The sequence below is a fragment of the Ornithodoros turicata genome, chromosome 7 (genome assembly GCF_037126465.1).
Source record: "Ornithodoros turicata isolate Travis chromosome 7, ASM3712646v1, whole genome shotgun sequence".
Lineage (NCBI taxonomy): Eukaryota > Metazoa > Arthropoda > Arachnida > Ixodida > Argasidae > Ornithodoros > Ornithodoros turicata.
The window spans coordinates 7,909,925-7,933,915 of NC_088207.1; the positions used below are offsets into that span (position 1 = coordinate 7,909,925).

Here is a 23,991-nt window from a genome sequence, read left to right on the forward strand (position 1 = left end):
CAATTGTAAACGCTTCATCATTTCTGACACTGACGCGGTTCGTCTGTAACTAGACACGATAAATCGTGCAGCTGTCCTTTGTATTCGTTCTATTTAGTTTTCTAGTTTTGCTATGTCGGGGTCCCAAGCAATACTTGCGTATTCTAAGATTGGACGCACTGTTGTGGTGTATGCTATCAGCTTAGTTTCTCTTGTGCTAAGTTTCATTTCCCTTTTTATCATCCAAAGTCTCCGTTTTGCTTTATTACAGATTTCACGTGACTCCCATGTACTTAAAGTCTGATAACTTTTTGAGTTTTTGTCCCTGTATGGTGTAATCATGTTGTAAAATTAATTTCTTATATTTCAGACAGCAAAATACTGATATCTTGCAGTTATTGGTCATGCCCCAGTCAAGACACTATTTCGTAATCTTATCAAGGCGCTTAGAAAGAAGCACTTGTTGTTCACTGGTTTCTATGGGACAGTGCACCAAATAATCGTCTGCAAACAATCTTATTGTGACAGGAGGATTTACGCAAGAAGGTATATAATTAAGAATTAAAAATAACAGCGGACTCAGGACGGATCCCTGGGGAACACGACGAGTTGACGACGTATGCATTCTACTAAAAATAAAAAAAATAAAAGAAAAGATTCTTGACCGCTCCAAAGCTTGCGCTTCTTTCCAGCACAGTAAAGACAAGTGCGGTATGCTTCGCGCACAGACAAAAACTCCAATCATCCGTTCGGTAGGTTTCAAACATAACCGCATTATCGCTAACCACGTGTTTATCGCGACAATGCAACTGGTATCAGGGCCGGCGATAAGGGGGAGGGGGCGAGTAAGGCGACCGCCTAAGCCCCGCGCTTGCATAGGGTCCGCGCACGAAGCTCTCAACCAGGGATTACGTTTTTTGTTAAATATCAAGTATGCACTTAACCGTGTGAAACAGGCCCCGCGATGTGCCTCTGTCTCAGGCCCCGCACACCCCTAACACCGGCCCTGCTGGTATTGAAGCGCACACGTGTCAAGGAACCGTCGGCGTTACAGACGCGTCGCCTGCTCGTATTGCACTTCCTATCCAACAAGTGCAGGCCGGCCGTCAACTCGTGTGAAACTATTGTTGCACCGTTACAAAATGAATACGAGAATGCAAAGGGCACGAGCGGCAGTGACAAAACGAATAAAGAAGTGCTGCACTGCTTGAACTATTGTTCAGCGAGCGCAGGCAAACCGGAGACACCTAAGAACTGTGGGGTCAGAATCCAGCCTGCAGGCGTCTCTGGTGGGGCGCGTTCCCAAACGTAAAAAATAATAATAAAGAAATAATGATAAAAAAATGAATATATATAAAATTAGCACCCACCTCTCATCGGGTCGGGCTCAGGTTTTCGTGCCCAGAGGGCTTAATCGCTGGCACGTCTAACGAGCTAACGAGGGGCGGGGCGCTCGTCGAGAAGCGCACGTGATAAAACACGTGCATGGCGTTCCTCGCGCGATACGTGAAGGGCACAGCATACCTCACGCGCATTGTGTCACGTCACTCATGTGCCCATTCTTTTTTTTTTTCCGCCATTCAATAGCCCGAATGTTAGCTCCATGGAAGCTTCTGTTTCCCGTGCCAACCAATTTGCTTAGGGAAACTCCCACTAGGACACGCTACCGTCTCGCGCATCCGTCGTCATCTTGTTCTCGAATGGCAGATTGTGGGTGGACTCACCTCGCGTGTAAATCAATTCCCGATTCTTCTTAAACATGACATAACCTCATCTTATCAACAGCCAGGAGACACAACGATATCATTCGGAATGACGGGTGGCCCTTGCGACGCCATGCGTCAAAATTCTGCCCTTGCGACGGAGCGGTATACAATTTGGATATCGCTCCGTCGCTTGGTTTCACGCGCTTTTCTCGGCTACACTAGCATACCACGAGGCGGTCAAAACAGGAGGAGTCGGCCGATGGAATGTTCCTGGAAATCCACAATGCCCTTCAACGCGTGATCACGAATTCGGCCAAAAGAAATGAGGGCAGAAAAAAAACAAGAAGGAGCTTCCGAAGCACGGTGAGATAAGGCATCAGCTCCTTCTAGTAAGTCGCAAACAGCGTGCATGGCAGCCATGCCAAATCGTGACGGGGCGTTGTCCGCCATCGACGATTATTTTGCTCACAATGAGAGTCTCTGGAACGTGGTACAAATCGGCTGCCCGGATGAATGGCATTAGCTCGGAGCAAATTATATCTCCTGTGCCACCGACAACACGAGTTTCTATATACCCGCATGAGTGAGATCACAAATTGCTTCGTTGTGTACGCTTTCCTGAATTCCATTGCCGCTTGAATCGGCGAAAACATTAAGTCAAAGACAAATTTGTGGATATTATGCGGAAGCCTATTGGATACCGTACACTCTAAACAAAGACCCTCACCACATAGCACACTTCTAGGCAACCGTCATCCGGAATGACAACGTTCTCTCCCCTGATTTGATGAAAACTGGGGGCGTACGCCATTTTTGTGGCAATTATAAACTGCATAATGCCACAAAAACGGTGTACGCCTCCCGTTTTCACCAAATCGGGGGAAAGAACGACGTCGTTCGAGATGATGGTTGTCTAGGAGTGTGATGTGGCAAAGTTCATTTTTTTAAGGGTGTAGGACTTCAGTCCACACTGTGAGGCGACTCCTTTTCCATTTCACCAGAATACCGCCGGCAATGGGGTAGAACATCGCCCCTGGCGATGAAACTCCCCAATCATCAACATTAAAATAAAGTTGTTGTTGCTGTTGTTGTTATTGCAGTAACACATTTGAAGAAGATATTGTCAGGTTGAGAGTGGGATTTAATGCGTTTAATGCGTCAAGGTATGGGGGTAAAGATGAAGGTGATGGATATGATGACGCTGATGGTGCAGATGAGCCCATTTGCTCCTCACATTATAATGTTGGATCCTGTTCGTCTCTCCGACTGTAGCCAACAATATCTAACCACCCCAGGCAGAATGCAAACATGCAAATATGAACCTTAACTTTCACGCCTCCGTGCAAGAAGAATAGACAGCTTTCTGAGTGTTGTTGGCATACTGCAGCAAAGTTTAGGTCTCACAGGAATTAGGAGGCTTCCATTCTTCCAGCCACACGAAGGCTTCTCTAACAAGGCGTTTGAATAGACGAAAAACTACGTTTGATACGCTTTTCCCGGGAGTATGAGTAGGAAGAGTCCACCCGTGTGAATAACCTCCGTAATGAAGCATTTATAGAAAGAAAAAAAAATATCATGTAACTTTTCCCTAAGCATCAAGCTCCTCCGTAAACAATCAAAGGCTTCAAAGATAATCGCCCGTGTACCGCCAGCAAGCGAGTGTGCAAAGAACATTAATAAGTACGTTGGCATGCACTGACTCACGAATGATATTATTATTTCTTCTTTTTGCGTGGCTCACATACCTACAGTGCATCGTACGTATTAAATGTGAGAATATAACTAGATCGTGTTCGGCAACCTGTGTAAGGTAAGGTAACTCTATCTTTCCAGGAATTATTCACCGACGGCACAAACAGCTTAAAGGAAAGCGAAGCATCGCGAAAGCGGCGTTATATTTATTTCTTGTTTGTTTTTTTTTTTGGGGGGGGGTCTATTTATTGGAGCCGCCGAATTTGTCGTGTGACGAATTCAATGTCTCCCTATTATTATTTTTCGCAAACATCACCATCAACATGAATTAAAGCAAAATCGGCGGTACGTTTGAGTGCAATGATCATGGTGATATCTCGTTACGTTTCCGATATATTTTCGTATTCCTGTTTCAAAAGATACCAAGCTTTTTTTGTATCTCCTCCGAGCAATAAAGTTGTGAAACGCAACGTTCATACTATTTTTGCAACTGACTCTATGACGGGAACTACCTTCGTAGCCCGTGTCATGCAATATGTTATACATGCCTGTTTGTGTTTCGCGAATGTGAGGTAAAAAAAGTTTAAAGAATGCACTGAATAACACAAATTATATTCCTAAATATTCGATTGTGCTTAGCTACGTACATACGTACGTACGTACGTACGTGTGCTTGTGCGTACAAGTGGCACTGGGGCAGCGCCCAGCCTGCTGGCTGGCATCAGCCCCATCTCATCACCGTATCTCTATTTGTGTGTGTGTGTGCTTAGCTTATGAGAGTCTGTGAAACTGAGGAAGACGCCTGATTAACAAGTAACTACGAGGAATAACAAGTAGGAAATTCTTTTTTCTGTGTGTTCTGGCCACGTCTCCCATGTTATGAAAAGTAGTATGAATACCGTTCTTCTAGGATACAATTTCAGAAATTGCATGGTGTCTTTGTCGTGTTGCATGTGATCGTATGAATCCATGGGACGGGGCAACTTGTTTCGATCCACGTCATCTGGCGGACTTCCTCATCTGCTCGCCAGAGAACTCACTTCTCGGTAATGTGACCTGAGACACCAGAGTCATCCTTTCTTCGCATTTACCACCAGTGTCTATGACAGGAACAGTTGGCGTCATTATCTGTTTCTTTCCAGCAATATCACATTCCGATAAATAGAGGGATTTCTTCCCCTACACCCTACTTCATAAATACCTGTGTACAGACATTACCGCGTACAGTGCAGAGAAAGAGTAGATTTGAGAATTAGTTTCGTTGTATGTTCGGCATACTTTCGATCTTGAGATAGGGTTATAATAAGAGATAGGGGAATAATGATAGGGTTACCGCTTCTGATTCGAAGAGAGAGGGGGCGTACGCCTTTTCGTGGCAATTTTCATACAGGGTGTTTCAAAAAACGTGTCATTCGGACTTTATAAAAAAACGGGGCGATGGAAAAATACGGGGTAAACGGCATTTGTGTGGCAACTGAATTTGCCATCTTGCAAAAATATTTTCATTTGATTTTAAGTAAAATAAATTGAATTTCTTTAATTGAACTCCAAAATTTCCCAAGTCAACATAACGTTTTTTTTACAGAATTAGAGAGCCTGTAGCGAACTTAGTCAGATCCACCAAGAAATCCGCTCGATGTTGCAAATGGAACTGCCCAAAAAAAGTCCCGATATTGAGGCTTCAAAGTTTCGGGTATTCAACGGCGCACGAAACCAGACGCAAAGATTTGTGGAGAGGAGGACTTGCTCCTGCCCACATGAAAGATAGAAGGTCGAAAAAAAAGCAGGGCGGGAAAACAGAGGCGGAATCATTTTTGTTTGCCGCTTATCAACGTATGTTGGAATGTCACCCGCCTTGTTATCGGCGCGTCTTGTGCTGGACGCCGGTCCGGCGATAAACTGTTCTAGCTCCATGGGGGCAGGAACATGTCCTGCCCTTTGCGCATCTTTGCGACTGATTTGGTGCGCCGTTGAATACCCGAAACTCCGAAGCCTCAACTTCGGGACTTTTTTTTTGGCAGTTCCATTTGCAATATCGAGCGGATTTCTTGGTGGATCTGACTAAGTTCGCTACGGACTCTCTAATTCTGTAAAAAAAACGTTAGGTTGACTTGGGAAATTTTGGAGTTCAATTAAAGAAATTCAATTTCTTTTAATTTAAGTCAAATGAAAATATTTTTACAAGGTGGCAAATTCAGTTAGCACACAAATGCCGTTTACCCCGTATTTTTCCGTCGCCCCGTTTTTTCATAAAGTCCGAATCACACGTTTTTTGAAACACCCCGCAACCTTTGTCAGTCCGACGAAAGGAGGTTGGAAACCCAGCCCTCCCCGACATCGCAGAAAGAGATAAAACTGGCGCGGCTTATCACGTCCGACTTTCGCTCGGATAATGCTTTCCCTCTCCCAATTTTAGGAACTTACTTTTTCTACTATCACTATGTGAGCTGGCTTCGGAACCTCCTTTCGTCGCACTAAGAGCGATTGCGCTCAAAAAGTAATCGCGCGCTATGGTCCGGTGCTCCGAAAAGCATGATATTCGGCTATTTTTTCCGATGGGATAGCTCGTGAATATCACTGTGAATTATCATGAATTTGAGTGAATTCGGCATGCTCTTCATATTGGTGGGGTAAAAAAGCGACCTTTACTTGGCGAATTTCCGAGTTCAGTTCGCAAATATTTACATAATTAAACTTGGAGCACATGACATTAGGAGGTGGCAAAAACCTAATAAGAACAAATGCTGTTGACCGCATGATTCTAGGTGGCGTTGTTTTTTTATTATAATTCAATGACACGTTGTCTGGGACACCCTGTATAACCTCTACAGCAAGAGTTACGTTTTAAGAGGAAATGTTAAGGAAAACATAACTCCTGCTGTATAGGTTACATATGAATCGGTAACGAGCTGAGAAAAAACTCTCAATGTTATGTAGGTGGGTAGAAATCCAGCGTTATGTGTTATGTGTATCCAGGTTATGTGTACTGTGTCAGCGGAGTACTCTCAGATTTCAGCCGGGAGACGAAGTAGCCACATCCTATTTGATCTGTCCTAAGTATCTGTCCACAAACATTACCGCGTACAGTGGAGAGAAAGAGCAGATTTGAGAATGAATTTCAGTGTATTTTCGGCATACTTTCTATCTTGACAGCCAAACACATCCCGGTATAACGCGACGTTGTGCAATGCCGTGTCAATGCTCGGTTACGCTAGTTAGAGGTTATCCTATCCCTTTACTTTTAGAGGTTGTGGCACTGCTGCCACTTCAATACAGCAGAGGGCAGCACCCGAACGGCGTACCGGTTGTAAGGGGGCTTAACCGGAGTGTTGGTTTAAAAAAGGAGCGCAACGGTCCTGAGGGGCAGCCTGTTGGTTTCTGCTTTGGCGCGTGCAAGCTGGTTGGATAAGAAGGTAAAATAAACCTATGTTACTTGATTGAATCTGTTGTGCTGCTTGTTCCTTCGCGCGCGTAACGGACGGCCTGACGCCCCGGGTTGTGGGAACTTAGGTTTCCACAACTGGCGCCCAACGTGGGGCCCCGGATTACGAATACCGTGTCTTAGAGGAATTGCATAAGCGTACCCAACATCCTGTGGAAAGCTTATCTGAATTCGTTCGGGGTTTGCGGATCTGTACAGCAGAGCGGATCCCACTGCTACGGAAGAGCAGCGCATCGCACGGGCTATCCATCAGTGCCGCCCATGCCTCCGGCCCTATTTAAGAGCCGATCGCGTTACTTCCCCTTGAGGCGTTGGCCCAAGAGGCTCGTTCAATACAAGGCGACCTCATGGCAGAGCTCAAATACCGGCCCCATCCGCCCCCAGAGCTGGCGTTCGAACCGCGCTGTGCATGGTCGGGAGGAGCCGCCTCGGTCGATCGCCTGCATGCAACAAATTTGGGTGACAGTCCCCGTAATTCCTACAATGCGGAGTCATCCCACCGAGCCCTAGATCACTTCCTCTATGACCACAGGATGATCACTGCAGGAACGAGCCTTGACAGACCCGTCCTCTGCCGAAGTCGCGGTCAACCTAGCTTTTCAGGTAGCGAAGCCCCACGGCAGCGGGAGCGGCATCATCCTGCGCCCCCGCGACATCAAACGATCTCGTTCGATCGTTACTGGACCGAGAGATTACGCCCCTGTCACGTTATCGAAAAGAGCGCGTCATACACCACGTTCTGGAGTTCACGAGTGCCTCGCGCTTCGTTAGATCATGAGCCATGTAGGCGATGAAGCCTGTGAGCACGTGAACACACTCGTTATAGGCAGGCGACACCGTTCGTCGTTACGCGAGCGAGAGATTACGTCTATGTCCCGTTAACAAAAAAAAGCGCGTCACGCGTCACGTGCAACGTGTCACGTGCCCGTGTCAACGAGAGACCCAACCTTCCCCAAGCAGCACAATGTACTGAAAGTCGAGTGCAATAGGGGTGGGCGGGTAGGTGGAAGGCCTTGAACAGACTTGTGAAACTAAAGGACATTGATAAGACACATGCCGGCCACCCCTATTGCACTCGACTTTCAGTACATTGTGCTGCTTGGGTCGTTAGCTCGCGATAAGCGCCTTCTCCCAAGTAAGAGAGCACCATTTCAAGGTTGAGACACGCGCAATTGCCTCTGTGGACCCGTGCCGGTCTTCAAATACACGTTCATTGCTGCCTCGTGAGTGGACAGATACTTCGTCACGTGGTTTATCCGGACTTTCCCCTTTCGCCTGCGCAGGGACAAGCGGTCGTAGCGTACACTCTTAAAAATGAACATCACCACATATAGCACGCTTCCAGTCAACCATCATCCCCAGTGACAACGTTCTTTGCCCTGATTTGCTGAAAACGGGAGTCGAACGCTATTTTTGTGGTATTATGTAGTTCATGATTGCGGCAAAAATGACGTACGCCAACCATTCTCATCAAATCAACGGAGAGAACGTTGCCATTCGGGATGATGGTTGGCTACGACCGTGTGCTATGCGGTGAAGCTCTGTCGTATCATCTCATCTCAAGCCGGTGTCGTCACCACCATCACAATCTGTTTTAGTGTCTATAGCCTGCTTACTCATTATACCACTTCATAGACATTTCTTCTTCCAATTTCTCAGACACGATATGTACCTGAGCATATGTGTGCTAATGTTCCCGTTTGTTCTACTGATTTCGTGAATATATTAGCCCAAAATACACGGGTACGAGTGTACGCAGCTAAAAAGGCAGCTGGTAAGTACATTGAGGCAGAGAAATGTGCCTGAAGTAATCTGCACGAATGTGTCCGGTCTGCATTATTTACAGTTGTTGTGCCTGTGCGAACATATATAAACTACAAAGTTGTATGTTGCGTTTTTTTTAGCCTGTGTGACTGTTGTACAGGTCCCGACAAAAGTTTACGGAAGACGCGAGCGGTGTATTTTCTCCTCGGTAGGACACCATAGCGGCAAGCGGAAGCTGGCGAAATCAGTGCCACAGAGGGGTGGACGACTGCGCTCTTAGCGACACACAGCGGTAGTTTCGGTATGATTACTGTTGTATGTGCCCGCGAAGTGAGTTGGATTTAACTGTTGCGCTCGTCAACAACTCGTGACTCACGTCAGTTGTTTATCAATCAATCAATTATCAATGTCAGCGTCAATTGTTTATCAGCTCGTCACGCGTCGTCCATAATAAAGCAACTGTTTACCAGGTACCTTTCTTTCTCTTGTCTACATATCATGGCTTTCCAATAAAAGCAATACACCGTAAAGTGTTGCCACTATGATTCATCCTTGTTATCACGATGATAGCGGCGAGCTCCCTGTCTCAACAATAGTTGAATCACGTGTTGTTGGCGAGCACAACAGTAAAATCCAACTCACTTTGCGGGCACATACAACAGTAATCATACCGAAACTACCGCTGTGTGTCGCTAAGAGCGCAGTCGTCCACCCCTCTGAGGCAGTGAACTGGCCTGATTTCGCCAGCTTCCGCTTGCCGCTAGGGTGTCGTACCGAGGAGAAAATAGACCGCTCGCGTGTACCGTAAACTTTTGTCGGGACCTGTACATTGTTGACTATTTGCCCAGAAAGCGCCTTCTTTCTTCCCGTGACATGGATCAGTTGGCGAAACGGGACTCCGCGCAACTGGGCGTCGGTGACCATGACAAAAGATGGATAGATAATCTATGACATGGACATGTTTATGTTAGTAGGCATGCACTGCATGTGGCAGTGGCGTATCAAGTTTCATTATGGTAACGTGAGCCGTTGTTCCTGGGACATTTTCGTCACAGAGTTGAAATGCTTCGTTGTGCACAGTTTTCATGTTGCTCTTTTCAGGAAATATCCATAAAACCGCGTCAAGTCAACAGTGAAGTATTGTCTCCAATATTAATGACATTAGATAATTTTAGTACATCGTACGCTGTCGCCTTTACCCGCGTAAGGGATCGCGTTGGTGGGTCCGCGCAGTGCGCGAAGTTCTCTTAATGGCGGCAGCGTACGATGTAAAACTCTCTGCGAATTTTAGCGCGTCGTACGCTATCGCTTTTGCATACGTAAGGGACGGCGTTGGTGGTTCTGCGCACACGCAAAACATGAAGAGAGCTTCACGCAATGCGCAGACCCACCACGCTATATCTTACGTACGCAAGGGCGATAGCGTACGATGCACTAAAACTTTCTATTCAGTGCTGTAACTGCACAGCGTGTACGTAGGATGTGTCAGCATGTTTGCGTCATTCTTGTTCCACGTATAGTAAAAAAGAAAAGAAAAATGAGCTCGACGCATCGACTGGTAGCGCATTCCAAGGTTGTTCCTTGCAGAAGACGCCAGCAGCTTGGTGGCAGGGTACAAGTTGCTTAGGAAGCACGCCGTCTTCCGCGAGAGACGCGATTACATGGAGGGGGGCATGACCGGCAAGGCCGCATCACAGGAGTAGTTTGAAAAGCTCATAATCTCAAAACGATTCAAGAATGCTGCTTCGATAGACGTCGATCACTGCGAGAACGTTCGCAGTCGTCACGCACAATGGACCCTCCATATATATTACTTTTTCTCCCCTGCCGATAGGGGACTCGAGCCCCCACAAGCCCCACCGTGGCTAGGCCACTGTTCAAACATAAACGAACGCGATGGGGAAGGCTCTTACAGCGGTTGGGAGAAACGTTAAATTTTCGTACTGTTTAGTTTTCACAGTCAGGTGAGTAGAGTGAGTTGTGCATGAAAGAGGACCAATGGATCACAATTGTGGAGCCAACATTTCCACACTCTCTCTTTAGCTTTTTTTTTTTTTTTTTTTTTTTTTACTGAGGCCGCGATGGATTGCGTGACCTTGAGAAGGCGGAACAACGATCGTGCGTCTGATAAACTCGTCGTACCGAAAATCGCTCTCCCGTCTTGAAGTAATCACCGGCCCCATCTTTGCCGACGCTTCGACGTAGTTCGTCCGTGGGGCTCGTAAGAAGACGTTGGGCATGGCATCCTCATCATGTCATGGATGTATGCAGCAGAGAGACGAAGACAGACTTGTTAGAACATAAAGAAGACAGCACGACTGCAGACTCTCAAATGGTGAATTTTATGAGAAAACAATTATACGCCTCGCAGGGTGATAAGCATGAGCAGCACGTGCCAACAATACATGACACAGCCATGATGAATATGTACCAACTCCCCTCTACAGCCCACTTGATCCTCAGCACGTGCACATTCGCAGCCATGCCGGCTCACCTTAAGGGGAACCTCCATGGAGCGAATGTACAGCGAAAAAGCTGCGAACTTCGCTCAGCGTCGGACGCCCTGCGCGAGGCGTCAAAAATTGAGCGTCCGCCGCCGATCTGTCCATGCCAGATATTTTCGCCCAGCGTCCGCGATTCCGGAAGCGTCAACTGCAGATGAACCAATCAAAGTGCTCTTCCGCTACGAATATACGCCAGATCGCCTGCACGTGGCCGTCTGCTCTCGTGAATCATCGTCATCGTCCTCTTCTTGCAACTGGATGCTGTCGTCTGCTCGCTGTTTCGCCAACTACATCGTTAGTACGTGAGGCATTCTCTGCCAAGAAACAAGTTTTCCTTTCGCAGTAGTGAATATGCCCTTCGGTACGTTACTGGGCGCAGCTTTTCAGACAGTTGTTGCATTTAGTTGCAAAATTTGTGACATTAAATGCACTTTTTCGAGCAACTGATTTCACTAAGCTTTCACCTTATACCCTGGCAACAGTGACATCACAGCATGACTTCCCGACGCCGTCCGCTGGTTTTTCGCTCCATGGAGCTGGTGCCGGCGAACAACTGGCGGCGGAATGCGCGTGGCAGTCTGCCGCGCGAACTTCGTTGCAAAAATTCGCTCCATGGAGGTTGCCCTTTACTCGTTGCATTCCTGTTTCAACCGTGACAATATTGTCACTAGAAGTGATGAGTGTCAGACATGCAGCCGCAACAACAATTTTTCGTTGCAAAATAATTACGTATTGATTGTATTAAATATCCGTATTATTAATTACCTATTAATAAATAATGTTGTTGGAAATTCAGCCACAGCGAAGGCAGTGATTGTGTATAGGGAATGAGCCTTTTACCTGTGTAAACAGAGCCTTCGCAGTGTCATACTACATAACATAACCTCATCATTTCATACCCCGTAGTGACCAGTGTGTCCTGGGGTAGTGATCCACAAATTCCGTAGTGAATTTCTACAGTCATCGTGTATGTGCTGTTGTAAAGCGATCAGAGCTACACACAGAGCACGAGCGCACTTTCTGTGCCAATGTGCCGATTATGATCGCTTCTGATTTGAGCACCAGCGTGGGCCGTTTCATCAACAACACCAACAGATATATTCTGATGATGAAGTGGGGAGGTTTTCCACTCTAGGAGTGGAACGCTACCCCATAGCTAGGGGGTCTAATATGAGTGGTGACAATGATGAGTGGAGTGATGACGATGAGAGACGACGGGAATGATCGCAGCGGCGATGGCGATGCTGAACATGATCGTGATGGTGGGAATGTCCGAGAGCGGTGCTGGAGTCCTTTAGGCCTGTCGCCTCAACTTCCTACATGAGTGAGGGAAACAACGGTAAGCAATGCCGTCACCGCGACCACCACTTTCCATTAACAAATGTGATGTATCTAAATTGACACAGAAATGCGTTCGCTCCCATTTTCAGCGACGCCATTCTGAATCTGGGCAGGCGAGAAGCGTGTTAGTTACGTGTTCCGAGTTCTTTTCTTTTTTCGTTTTGTTTGTTTGTGCAACCGTCGTTCAGAACGATTCAATTCCTTCAACTGCAAACAGAAGACACTTTCTCGTTGCACTCAAAGTCAATGGAGGAGGTATAGAGAGAAAGGGCCATCGTCCACAAGAAATTACAGGCGGAGGGACAAAATAATGACCGCCGTCTGGTATTGAACGGGTTACGCAGGTCACGCGAAGACGGTATCCAGCAAAGGATAGGAGTTGCTGAGACGGAGACTCTCCGAAGTAACATTAGTGAGTTTTAGAGCATCGTACGCTATCGCCTTTGCGTACGTAAGCTTAGCGTAAGGGTAGCGTTATGATAGGGATAGCGTGGTGGTTCTGTGCAATGCGCAAAGCGCTGTCTTGCGCGTGCGCAGAACCACAAACGCTATCCCTTGCGTACGCCAAGGCGATAACGCACGATATACTATAACTCACTGTTACCATGCGAGCGACAATGGAAGACCGCTCAGCGCGGAAAACAAGTCTATGGAGAATGGTAACAACACCAACATAAAGTGAGAAAGAGGAGATATTTGTCACTTATTTTGTGACTGACTCAAGGCACAATGGTCAATCTGTGATATGAAATGATGATGCGATGAGTGAATAATGTTCCACGTCGTTGCCAAAATGTAATAACACGACGACAAAATTCGTATGGGAGAAGTCAAGCCGCTAATATGTTCGAATGACGGCTTAAATGAAATTCAGCGTATAGGTTACCGCTATGTCATACTTGGGTGATGTACCCCATGACTATAACGTGATCCCATTCCGTCCCTCCCGCAATACAAAGAACGACGTGCCAGTTTATTCACTTTTCAATGTAATGAAAAGTCACACAGTCAAATCTTATTTCCCAGTATGCCCGAATGAGACACCTGATCACGGTCACATTATCATGAATAAACGGGCGGCCAGCAGGTGTTCCCGACTAGGCCTTCCAACGAGCGTGCATGTCCGACCTCCCGCGTGACCCTCTACTCGTGACGGCACCTTCTTACTCACCGGTGAAACAAAGGGACCACCTTGCACCAGTTCCCAACACTGGGGCGGAGCATCCTGTACTCGCCCCTACAAGACAAACACAAAGTTCAAGCCTAAAAGAGGCACTTGGTTCTTTCCTCCGCTCACGACCTGACTATCGGTCGAGCCGTGTGTGCCTCGTGACTGGTGAGGGAGACATATTCTTTCTCTCACATTCTTCATAAGCTTCAATCGCCGTTGTTGGCTTGAATTACACGGGATCCATGCCTCGTGCTACCGCCAATCGCTTTGTTCCGCCTCGTGGTTCTCCACGACAGTGGGGGGGCCGCGTTCTGTTTCCATTGACCGTGCACAGCCAGTTGGTATACTCTCGTTCAATATACTGCTCGTCCTGTTTAGATACTGCGAAGAAACACGGGATACGGTTTCGCTGTCGTAATGGCCCCATCGGCATGCATGTAGTTGTCGTATACGTAATGGTCGTTGGCTAAAAATAGACTGGCGCGTGTCTGTGGTGTGAGTGACACCATAATAATGACACCCTAATAGTGCATCGTACGCTACCGCCCTTTGCATACATAAGGGAGAGCGATGGTGGTTCTTCGCACGCGTTAAACATAAAGAGAGCGCAGGAATAAGGGTGATAGCGCACTCGGTAGAATAATGAGAGCTTCGCGCAGTGCGCAGAACTACCACGCTATCCGTTAGGTACGCAAATGCAATAGCGTACGATGCACTAAATCTCCCACGTATCGCTTCACGAGCCTAAGGACTGGCTCGGCTCGACGCATGTCACAGTTGTCGAGAGGGTAGTGAATTATCCTTATTGCACCTAAGGAGTCGAATGAGAAGATCCACCAAAATTATTTGCACAGTATCTTCAACAGCCTTGCATGGAAACAGCAGCACGCTGATCATGTAAAGAATACCGATGCCCGTAGCGGCGGTACTAGTATCGCCGCTACTGTATTCGCTACTTTTATCAGCAGCGCTATGTAGCAGCGCCAGTTACAGCGAAATCTATCGAGATTATTTTCTATGGTACGCTCTTAGAAATGAGCTTCACCGCGTAGCACGCTCCTATCCACTCATCATCTCGAATGATATCGTTATCTGCCCCGATTTGTTGAAAACGAATGGAGTACGACATTTTTGTGACAGTTATGAACAGCATAAGTGTCACAAAAAAGGCGTACACCTTTCGTTTTCAAGAAATCATGGCAGATAACGATATCATTCGAGATGATAGTTGGCTAGGAGCGTACTATGCTGTGAAGTTCATTTTTAAGAGTGTAGGTACAGCGGCATAGCGTTGCATTAGTCAAATTCGAAGAGACACTACAATGAGCTACATTTGAGTGGATTAGCCATGAGCCATTACGTAATTTCAGTAGTGGTTGTGTGTGCGTGTTTTTTTCTATATAATAATAAATATCCCCCCCCCAATTTCTACTCGTGTGTTCTTCCGCGGCAAATAAATCTCACTGCATGACTGTTTGTGGGCGACAACGCTACAGTAAGAAAATTATAAGAACACGCAATTCTCTTGCACACGTAAGTGTCTGTCGTCATTGGTCACAAGCCCTGGACGGTAATGAGCGCTGAGTGCTTTTCGAGTCCAGCTGCAAGTGCGGAGAGTATAATTAGCTGCGCGTCGGAAGTGCTCATTAGGTCAAAGGGACGGGTCATTAGCCAATTCAGTGCCTCGGGTTAAGGAGCTGCCGGATGTATTTACTTTAAGCCATCCATTGTCGTCGTGATAAATTCGCTTGTCGTCCAACAATGCCCGTGAAGCCGAAAGGGTGCCCATACGCTATAGGTAAAGGCCTATTGAATGTTCACGTGGTGAATACAGAATTTCAGAAAGCTCACCACCCGAAAGTGGGAGACCATGGGTCCATCAGCACCCAAATATTGATTTTCGTCCGTAGAGAGTTTTAGTCTCACCCGCGATGATGTGGTGATGAAGTTGATAGTGCCAACAGCTTGCCGTAGTTGGCTCGCAATTAATTAATTTATTTATTCTGCCCACCAACAGCCACTGGCCTAAACGGTGGTGACAAAACCAATCAATATAAAATACAGTGTAAAAACACCCAGCGACAGAAAAACAATGGGGAAAAAAGCAGTTCGACAAGATGCATACCAAGCTTTAAGCAAAATATAAAACGTCGTAAGCGCTGAGTCGACTGGGTCACTTCAGCACTAAACGCTCTAATGCCCTCATGGAGAAAAAGATGTCCAGGTTATAGTCGTTCACATATACCTATTGTAGGTGATTTGCATACGTGTCAACGGGTTTGACTTATTTTTTACATTTGGATGGAACGTTAGGGAACTATTTGTGCGCCTTAGAGAGAGAGAGAAAAAAATGACACAGTCCAATAGTATCTGTGAGTCAATGACACCGAGAACAACTTTGAACAAGAAAATCAGATCAGACATACCTCTTCTACGGTCATGGGGTTGAAGGCCCAACCTAAACTTCATTCAAGCATACGAGTAATAAAATTAATAGTAAGTAATAAAAAATAGTAATACCTGTCATACACAACTGCGACACGTTTCCGCTGAACCCCCTCGATGGCTGCTGACGAAGTCAATGTTAAAGAATTCCAAACACTTGAGGCAAACTCCAGCCTACTTCTCACGAGAGTTTTGTACAGATTAACCAACCACAATGAACCGAGCACAATGAAGTAAAGTTTTTAGTAATGCGACACACAAAACCCAAGGAACGTAATGCAACGTTGCAAACTTCAAAAACATGGCGTTGAAAGGTTACTCTATTATCCATATAAACGCAAATAGCTTTCATTATATCTACTCGTAATATCGCCATGCCATTTAGCGAGTACTCAAACTGAAGGATATCGCGTTTTCTAGAACACGTCAACATTTCTTGTTTTTTCACTGGTAAAGTCAATGTCATTCAGATAACACCACCTGGATACTGCGGACACGGCGCCCTGCAAGACTTCACTATCTTCCACTGCACGGATGAGAAAATATAATTTTATGTCATCGGTGCCCAGAAGTATGTTAGAGTGAGAATGTTAGAGTATGCGGATTAGCAGCCATGTAAGCCAGGACGTCTGTGCGGATTTCGTGACCCAACGGGGGAGTTCTCTGCTGTTTCTTCATGAAACTCCCCGTTTGTTTAGAGTATCATACTCTTTTATGATGTCGATGGGGTGATACAACAACAACAAATAAATCATGACTATGACATGGGGTGATTCACCAATGGAGAGCAGTACACTAACCCTACTACACGCGAAACATTAGATGTCAGATATGAAAATGAAGTTAAAGTTATGTGGTGAAGGTGACGAAAACCACCAGTTATGTGAGGGTGCAAGTACAACAATTATTGAGCTCTCCTACTAATGACTGCGCTGCGCTGCGCCACAAAAAGGAAGGTGAAGAGAAAAAAACACACACACACGAAAAAAACACCAACGGTCATTGAGGTACAGTGTAGGACTCTACAGCGTCTGTAGCAATCCGATAGACAAGACGAACTCCAAGAACATCAAAAGACATCGACGGTGCTGCACGTCGCTCTGACATGGGCCAAGAATTGCATCCAGGTTGAACGTCTGTCGACTAGCTGTACTCAACTGAGCACAGAGTTGCCGCTTCTACGAAGTCTGCAATACCATACCATATCCCCTACATCATGGCAGCCTTCCACTTGATGTCTCTCGAATTGTCCTATTGGCGAGGACCATGTTCCTACTTACGCGGAAATGTTACACCATGGTACACCACTTACATGTTGCAATACGTGGCAAATGGATTGTGTCCACTCATCGAAGCAAATTCCCTCCCATCAGGCCGTGTCGACTAATCCGGATAGAGAGCAAGGAGGTGCGATAAGTGTACATTATGTACGTTTTTCCCTCACATGAAACGTCATATTCTCTGTTTTATTTCCGTGGATGGATATCGGAGATTAATGGCATTGGAAACGGTATATTACCGGCATTGGATCTGGTAACTGCATCGCAAACGGAAACGTATGCCACTTTTCTCAGTTGCCGGAACCTGAAACTGAAACGAACAACACCAACTTTATTTTAATAAGGGGATGATTGGGAGCTTCATCGCCAAGGGTACCCCATTCTGTACCCCGTTGCTGGCGGTAATGTATACAGCGAAAATTTAATAATGAGACGCGTCACAATGAGGACCCAAATCCTACACTCTTAAAAATGAACTTCACCACATAGCACGCTCCTGCCCAACCATCATCCCGAATGACAACGTTCTCGCCCTAGATTTGTTAAAAAGAGGAGGCGGAGCCTATTTTGTGCTCATTATGCACGGCACAGAATAAGCTCCGCCTCCCGTTTTCAACAAATCAGGGGCGAGAACGTTGTCATTCGGGATTATGGTTGGCTAGGAGCGTGCTATGTGGTGAAGTTCATTTTTAAGACTGTACAGCGCCCAAGAAGATCAAAAGAGCTTTGAGGGCAGAGCATAGGTGGGCTGGATTTGGCCATGGACCAGCAAATCTTCACATAGTGAGAGCGCGAGAGTCCAACTGCATTAGAGACACTGAAAGTGTGGTTCCGAAAAGTTGGTAGTTCGGGCGATGGAGAAGAATGGGCTCTAGATCTTCCAGATCACCGCATACACGGCATGTTGGAGAGTCAGCTTTGTCTGTAGCGGTAACACCGGCGTGCTGTAAAAGCCACATTGAGTCGTATCCGATGAATTAATGCAGTGTCTAGGCGAGAGGTGTTTCGTGGCATCCGGAAAGCGACCGCTGGATCAAATCTTGTCGGCATAGGTGGGGGGACAATGTCAGTTGTCCGTTGGAGGGAATCCTTGGGAGCCGCTATAGGCGTCGAAGAACGGAACGACGGGAAACGGGAAGCGAAAATGATGGGCGGGTATTAAATTTCGGTAATGGTTTATTACTGTCATACAACGACATAAGCACCTTTTTGTATGTGTCTGTGTCTATTCCGTATAAGACAATCTCTCCTGGAGTAATTTGTAGTGGACCTTGAAGTAACCATAATGAAAAATCGCTGTGATAATTATAATGATAATGGGCCGAATTTTCTGCAGTCCCCCCCCTCTTCCAGAAACGCACACCATATGGGTCTCCATATCTTTCTGTGATCTGCACATGGCGTCGCAACAAAGCGTCACATATCATAACTTCTCTGGCATGGACTTGCGGACTTGCTCCCGCGCGTGACTACCAGTCACCGCTGTGGTGGCTAGGTACGGAAGTCATTGACTGGTTCTTATACAGCAGCAGTTCCGCCTAAGGCACATATACGAGTGCGTAAAAAGGCAGAAAAAGAATCCAGTGTGTTCACGTATTTCACTTACCAAATCAGTGAAAACTTAAGGGAAAGCAACATTGAAGAATGCGAAGCAAAACTGAAGGTAAGCGATTATCATGTGCATGACGGAAGCTTTGGTCAATGCCCAATTAAATAGGGTGTCACAACGTTATGAACTTCGCGTAATCTGTCACTATGTTGGCCCTATCGAAGAAAAAGAAGAAAACGCCCCTGATAATTACCTACGTTTGCATGTGGTGGTGAAGGTGACGGTGGAAGTTTTCAGGCTGAAAGACACCATCAGGTAGTGAGGTCGAACTAGCTATCGTTCCTGGGAAAAAGCTACTAAAACCCTTCTAACCCTCCTTAAGCCCTACTTTAACCTTCCTGAAGACCTTCAGCATTTCTTCTTTTTTCTTTCTTTTTTTCTTAATAAACATATACCACCCTCCCACTTAAAACCTTCCGTTCTCGAAAACAAATGGAGATAACAAGCGTTCATGCTGACTATGCAGGGTCCATACAGCAGAGACCTTACACAGTCTGCAAGATTCAATTCAACTATTCGGCAGAGAGCGTTGTAAAGAAATATTAGTCGACATAGATATCTAGGTACTTCTAAACTTGAAACATTGCTCTGCTACATCAACAAGCACGGGAAGTCTTCTCACGAACTGACAATTAAGCGACCAGCGCGTCGTCGTTTTCAGGTTTTGTAGCATTTTGGTGGAAGTCCGTTATCAGTGTACCACACAAAATAACGGTGTCAGTAACGATACAAAAAAGAAAAGAAAAGGATGAAGCAGAAGAAAGTACGGAAAACTCAGAGATTGGTTTTATTGAACTGACCTGCGAAACCTTTGCGGTCTCTGCTCAGATAAACGCTCGTTGATAATGGCGAAGAAACAGAAACTACAGCACTGCTGGCAACCGCTTGGCAATCAAGTAGCAGAGCCAAAAGCGCCCACCAGCGACGGAAACACATGGACAGTAGACAGAAGAGCTTCGTCCTGCCTTTCTGCGCCGCTATGAGAAACAACGGGGACGTATAAGATCCTCGTGTGGTTGCCAACGGAAAAACGACGCAGTAGCGATACTGGTCCGTTATACGTAGGCATTAAGGATCGCTGAAATAGCCACACATTTCGAGCTGCTGAACAACCACGGCCTTCCTCTATTGCAGCCAGAAAGAATTGTTTTACATTATGTCCTCTCATGCGTTCTTTCCTTCGTTTCGCATTACTTTTTTTCTCCTTTCCGTGCTTCTCGGAAGGAGATATGATGGCGCTTTCAATGCGGGGAAGTCTCCAAATGGAAACTGGCGTAAAAGTAGCGCTTTAACGTGGCGTAAGGAGGAAGCGACGCAATTTAATCGAATCGTAATGCGTCTTCTAACATTCATTAAACTTGAGACTGCACAATAGGTGAACGCCAGATATACCTGTGTTGCACATTTGTTCGTCTCCTTGTCTTGACCCCGGGTTCAGGGTTTATGTTTACTCCAGCACGCGTGCATAATTCTTTCCGTCTATTCAACGTCTGTCTTGTTACTAAATTTCCACAAGACATTAGAGTTTGGTTTCGATATTGTGGCAGTACCGACTGAAATCTCGGCAAGCGAGAACTCACTGGTGGCCAGTTCTGCTCCTCGTATCAAAGCCACCATGCAATTAACCAGACATTGATAGCGATAATTCGTTAGGCTGTGAAGCAACAATGATCACGGGTAATGCGACTGCTGTCCATCTGCGCATTTATTTCGCCCACTTGAGGGTTCTGCAAAGGGGGCAGTCACGTCCGGAAACCCACATATGAAACCGATACTACTATGTTCGGCACCGGCCCACAATCTTAAATAGACGAACTTTATAGGTCACCGCTGCTTCCGCAGCTGCAGAGGCTCCGGCGGCGTGACGTCGCTCCCTAAACGGAGGAGTCAGAGCTTGGAGGAAAGAAGAAAAGGAGGCGCCTCAACGGCTCTTCGACAGAAGAGAGAAGCGTGGGGCAAGTGACGTGAGGATAGGAGATGAGCTGTAGCTTCTTTGGAGCCGCTAGAGGGTCACGTTACCTGAACAGTCCAATGAGGTCACTTAGCACACGCCACTTTGGGGGCCACTTCGGCGCGCTACCACAACACCTCTCCAAGTATTCCGAAACTATGCGTTAGGGGCTCCCATAGAGATGTATGTAACCGAAACCGGAAAGCGAGGGGTGATGTCACTGGAGTGGCCCCCAATCTCGGCTTCACTTCTCGGAGCTAGGGCTCCTCCGCTCTTTCCTTCCTCCATGAGTGAGAGTGTGGCGCAGATCAGAAAGGCGCTCTCCAGACGCCCGCGCAGCCGCGAGGTTCCTTTTCGCAAGGTCCCACCCTCTGTGGCTCGTAGGGAGTGCCGTTTTCTCGTTTTTTCAGAGAGGGAATTCCGGCATACTTTCAACATCCGGCGTCTGCTCGTCATGTATTTCGTGGAATGACAGTCAAACTATGCCACTTTTGCGCGTGGGACTTTCGATACCGTGGTCAGTGTTCCACGAATAATAAAATGACACTGGCCGGTTTCATGTCAAATCAGGCAGGGAGGCCCCATCGCCCTCCTGGATTTTCATTATTTTATTATATGTAGAAGCTCATCGTACATGATGATCAAGGTAAAATGAATGATTTCTACAAAATAGTTTTTGCGCAAAAAAAAAAAAAAAATGCCGATAAAATCTGGCCCTGAATTCGAGAGCTTCATTTTTGCCGTTTTTGCAGGCGTATACCTCCTGAGTTTTAAGAGATAGTGTTGTGAATTTTTTTCACGCTTTAGTACGCCTACAGACCAGCACTCTGAGCGCAAATTTTGATCTGCAGGTGCGGCACTTTGGGATATAAACGAACATGCTCGAGCGCGCAGTTTTGCTCCAACTCCGACGCGTGATTTTTCTGGCAGTAGATGTCCCTAACTATCGTACATGGCATCAGTTTACTCAGTTTTTAATGCTGGTTTTTATATATCTATCGTGCATGTACCTTCTACAGGTATCTGCTGAAACAGGCAAATTTTGACATATTTCGAAAAAAAAAAAAAACAAGGATTTTGCGCGTCCGTTTCTTGAAAAGCACCTTTTCATTTCATTTATATTTTGCCAGCACATGGCCGGATGTTAGACCTTTCATATGATGTAAAAATATATTCGTATTATTGTCACGTGACGTCGTATAGGAGGAACAACTGGAAGATACCACAACGGCAGCTGGTAAGCGACCGGGAGAATCTGCAATCTCGTTCGAAGTGATTGGTTGGTTTGGTTTTAAGGAAAAAATAAAATGGAGATTTTGGCCTCACTAATGTGAGGCCCGCAACTCCACATCACTTGCACCAGTTACTTTGGTGGAAAACTCCTTGAATGATGATGCCAATGAAGGTGAGCAGGAAGATGGCGATGATGATGCTGATAATGACGATTAGTGGTGGGGGTGGGGGTGATTACGACAGAAAGTAAGTACACACACACTGAGATGTCACAGAACGCGCAAACACGCAAAACGCAAACAGTCGAACAGCAAAACCCACAAAACACACATCGGCTCAAAACTTGTTGTCTGCATATCAATGTCCCGGGAAAATTTCACTATGGCGGAGAACGCCCGGTGGCTGTGATTCCAGGGCCCAAGTACTTTTGAAACGCTGAGCGGACGGCCGTCCACTGCTGCCATCGGGCGAAGTGATTCTACTGTAAACAGCATCAGTGCTCAATAAGGAGCTTTCTCTTCTACTACGGGGGGATAACAGCCTGACAGTCGGCGATGGCTTGGGTGTTGCATTGACACAAGGGGCAACGCAGTCTCGGAATTGATGTTGCCGGCAAAGGTAGCAGAGTGGCGAATGAGGATTTCGGGAGGGGGGGGGGGATCTCGATGTCGGAGTGACGGGGCTCCGGTTCACGATGAGGGAGGCGACGGGGAGCGGTCCTCTCTGCTCTCAATGTGGTTTCGCACAAACGGCAAGAGGTGTGAGACTGCTTGCGCTCGGTGGAGCTGAGTGGTACTCGCGGTCTGGGGAGCTGGCCTACTTGCGCTCGCTGAAGCGGACTGGTACCGCAGGCTGGGGTGTGTCGCCCCGTTCAATTTGTCGTTGTCGGAACTGGGCTGCGAGTTCTTCGGGAATACAGCGCATAAGGACACGATGCAGTACAACAACGTAGTCCGAAGGCGAGGCTCCGAGATGCTGAAGGCAGCAGATGCGGAACTGGATTGCGTTGTAGAGGTCCCCTAGCTTGTGCAGATCATTGGAACATGGAACTGCCGCCAACCCGTATCTGATCAATATGGGCGTCGACAAGAAGGTTCTGTCGTCCAAATCGCCCGGTCAAAGTTGCGATGGCAGTGTCATGATTGCCCTCGGAGATGCCGATGCCCTCATCGACCACTTGGCGGCACTGGGGACGTACGAAAGAAGGTACTTGAATTTTTGGGGAGCCCAGTTACCTTGTGGATTACCTGGGAGCACGAAAGTGCTCCCAGAACCCTTGCCAATCTTCTAACCCTCCGGAAAAGGTTCGTACCTGCCAGGGAGGGCGACCGTTCTGGTGGAATGCCTGTCAGCGGCCATGGGCGTGACGTGGGGAGCCGGGGACGGGCAGAATAGCGCGGCGCTCGCTCCATACGGCGAGGCTGACGTCGTCTTGGTATCGAGAGGCAGTGGTGAACTCTTCCTCAAATGCCGCGTCATTGATCTCGTTTTCGACGGCCACGTCAACTCCTAGGCCCTCCTTTTCAGTAACTGAACGGTGTCCTCTTTCTCGCCGAGTGCTGCGTCATCCGTTGTTTGCGAGGTAGCGAGGTTGGCGATGAATCGGCTGACGGATGCTCGAACGACTCCGCGAGCCTTCTGCAGACGAGTCATTCGGCTGGGCGAAGGCTTGCTTGCGGAGAATGAAGGCTCCCAGCTAACCAGAGGGGAACCTGTTCCTTGGTTTCGGCACCTGAAAATTATGTTACGAAAGGGAGCAGAGCGACGCGGAACTGGACAGCTTGCTGACAAATGGCTTAATCCACAAACACCAAGGTAGAAAAAAAAAAGAGAACGCATTGAAATCACACGCGCAGCCAACCATGTCCAAGCCT

The 23,991-nt window shown here is 47.0% G+C and overlaps 1 protein-coding gene across 3 annotated transcripts in view; it reads right to left on the bottom strand.

The window, feature by feature from the left end:
* Positions 1–23,991, bottom strand: part of LOC135400186 (calcium-activated chloride channel regulator 1-like) — a 456,140-nt gene that overhangs the window by 288,365 nt on the left and 143,784 nt on the right. The window contains exon 1 of one of the 3 annotated variants that reach the window (XM_064631925.1): positions 1,350–1,471. The exons of the other annotated variants lie outside the window; for them this stretch is intronic. The gene's annotated coding sequence lies outside the window, so the exon portion shown is untranslated. Of the gene's footprint in view, positions 1–1,349; positions 1,472–23,991 lie in introns of those variants that run through there. 3 annotated transcript variants of the gene reach the window in all.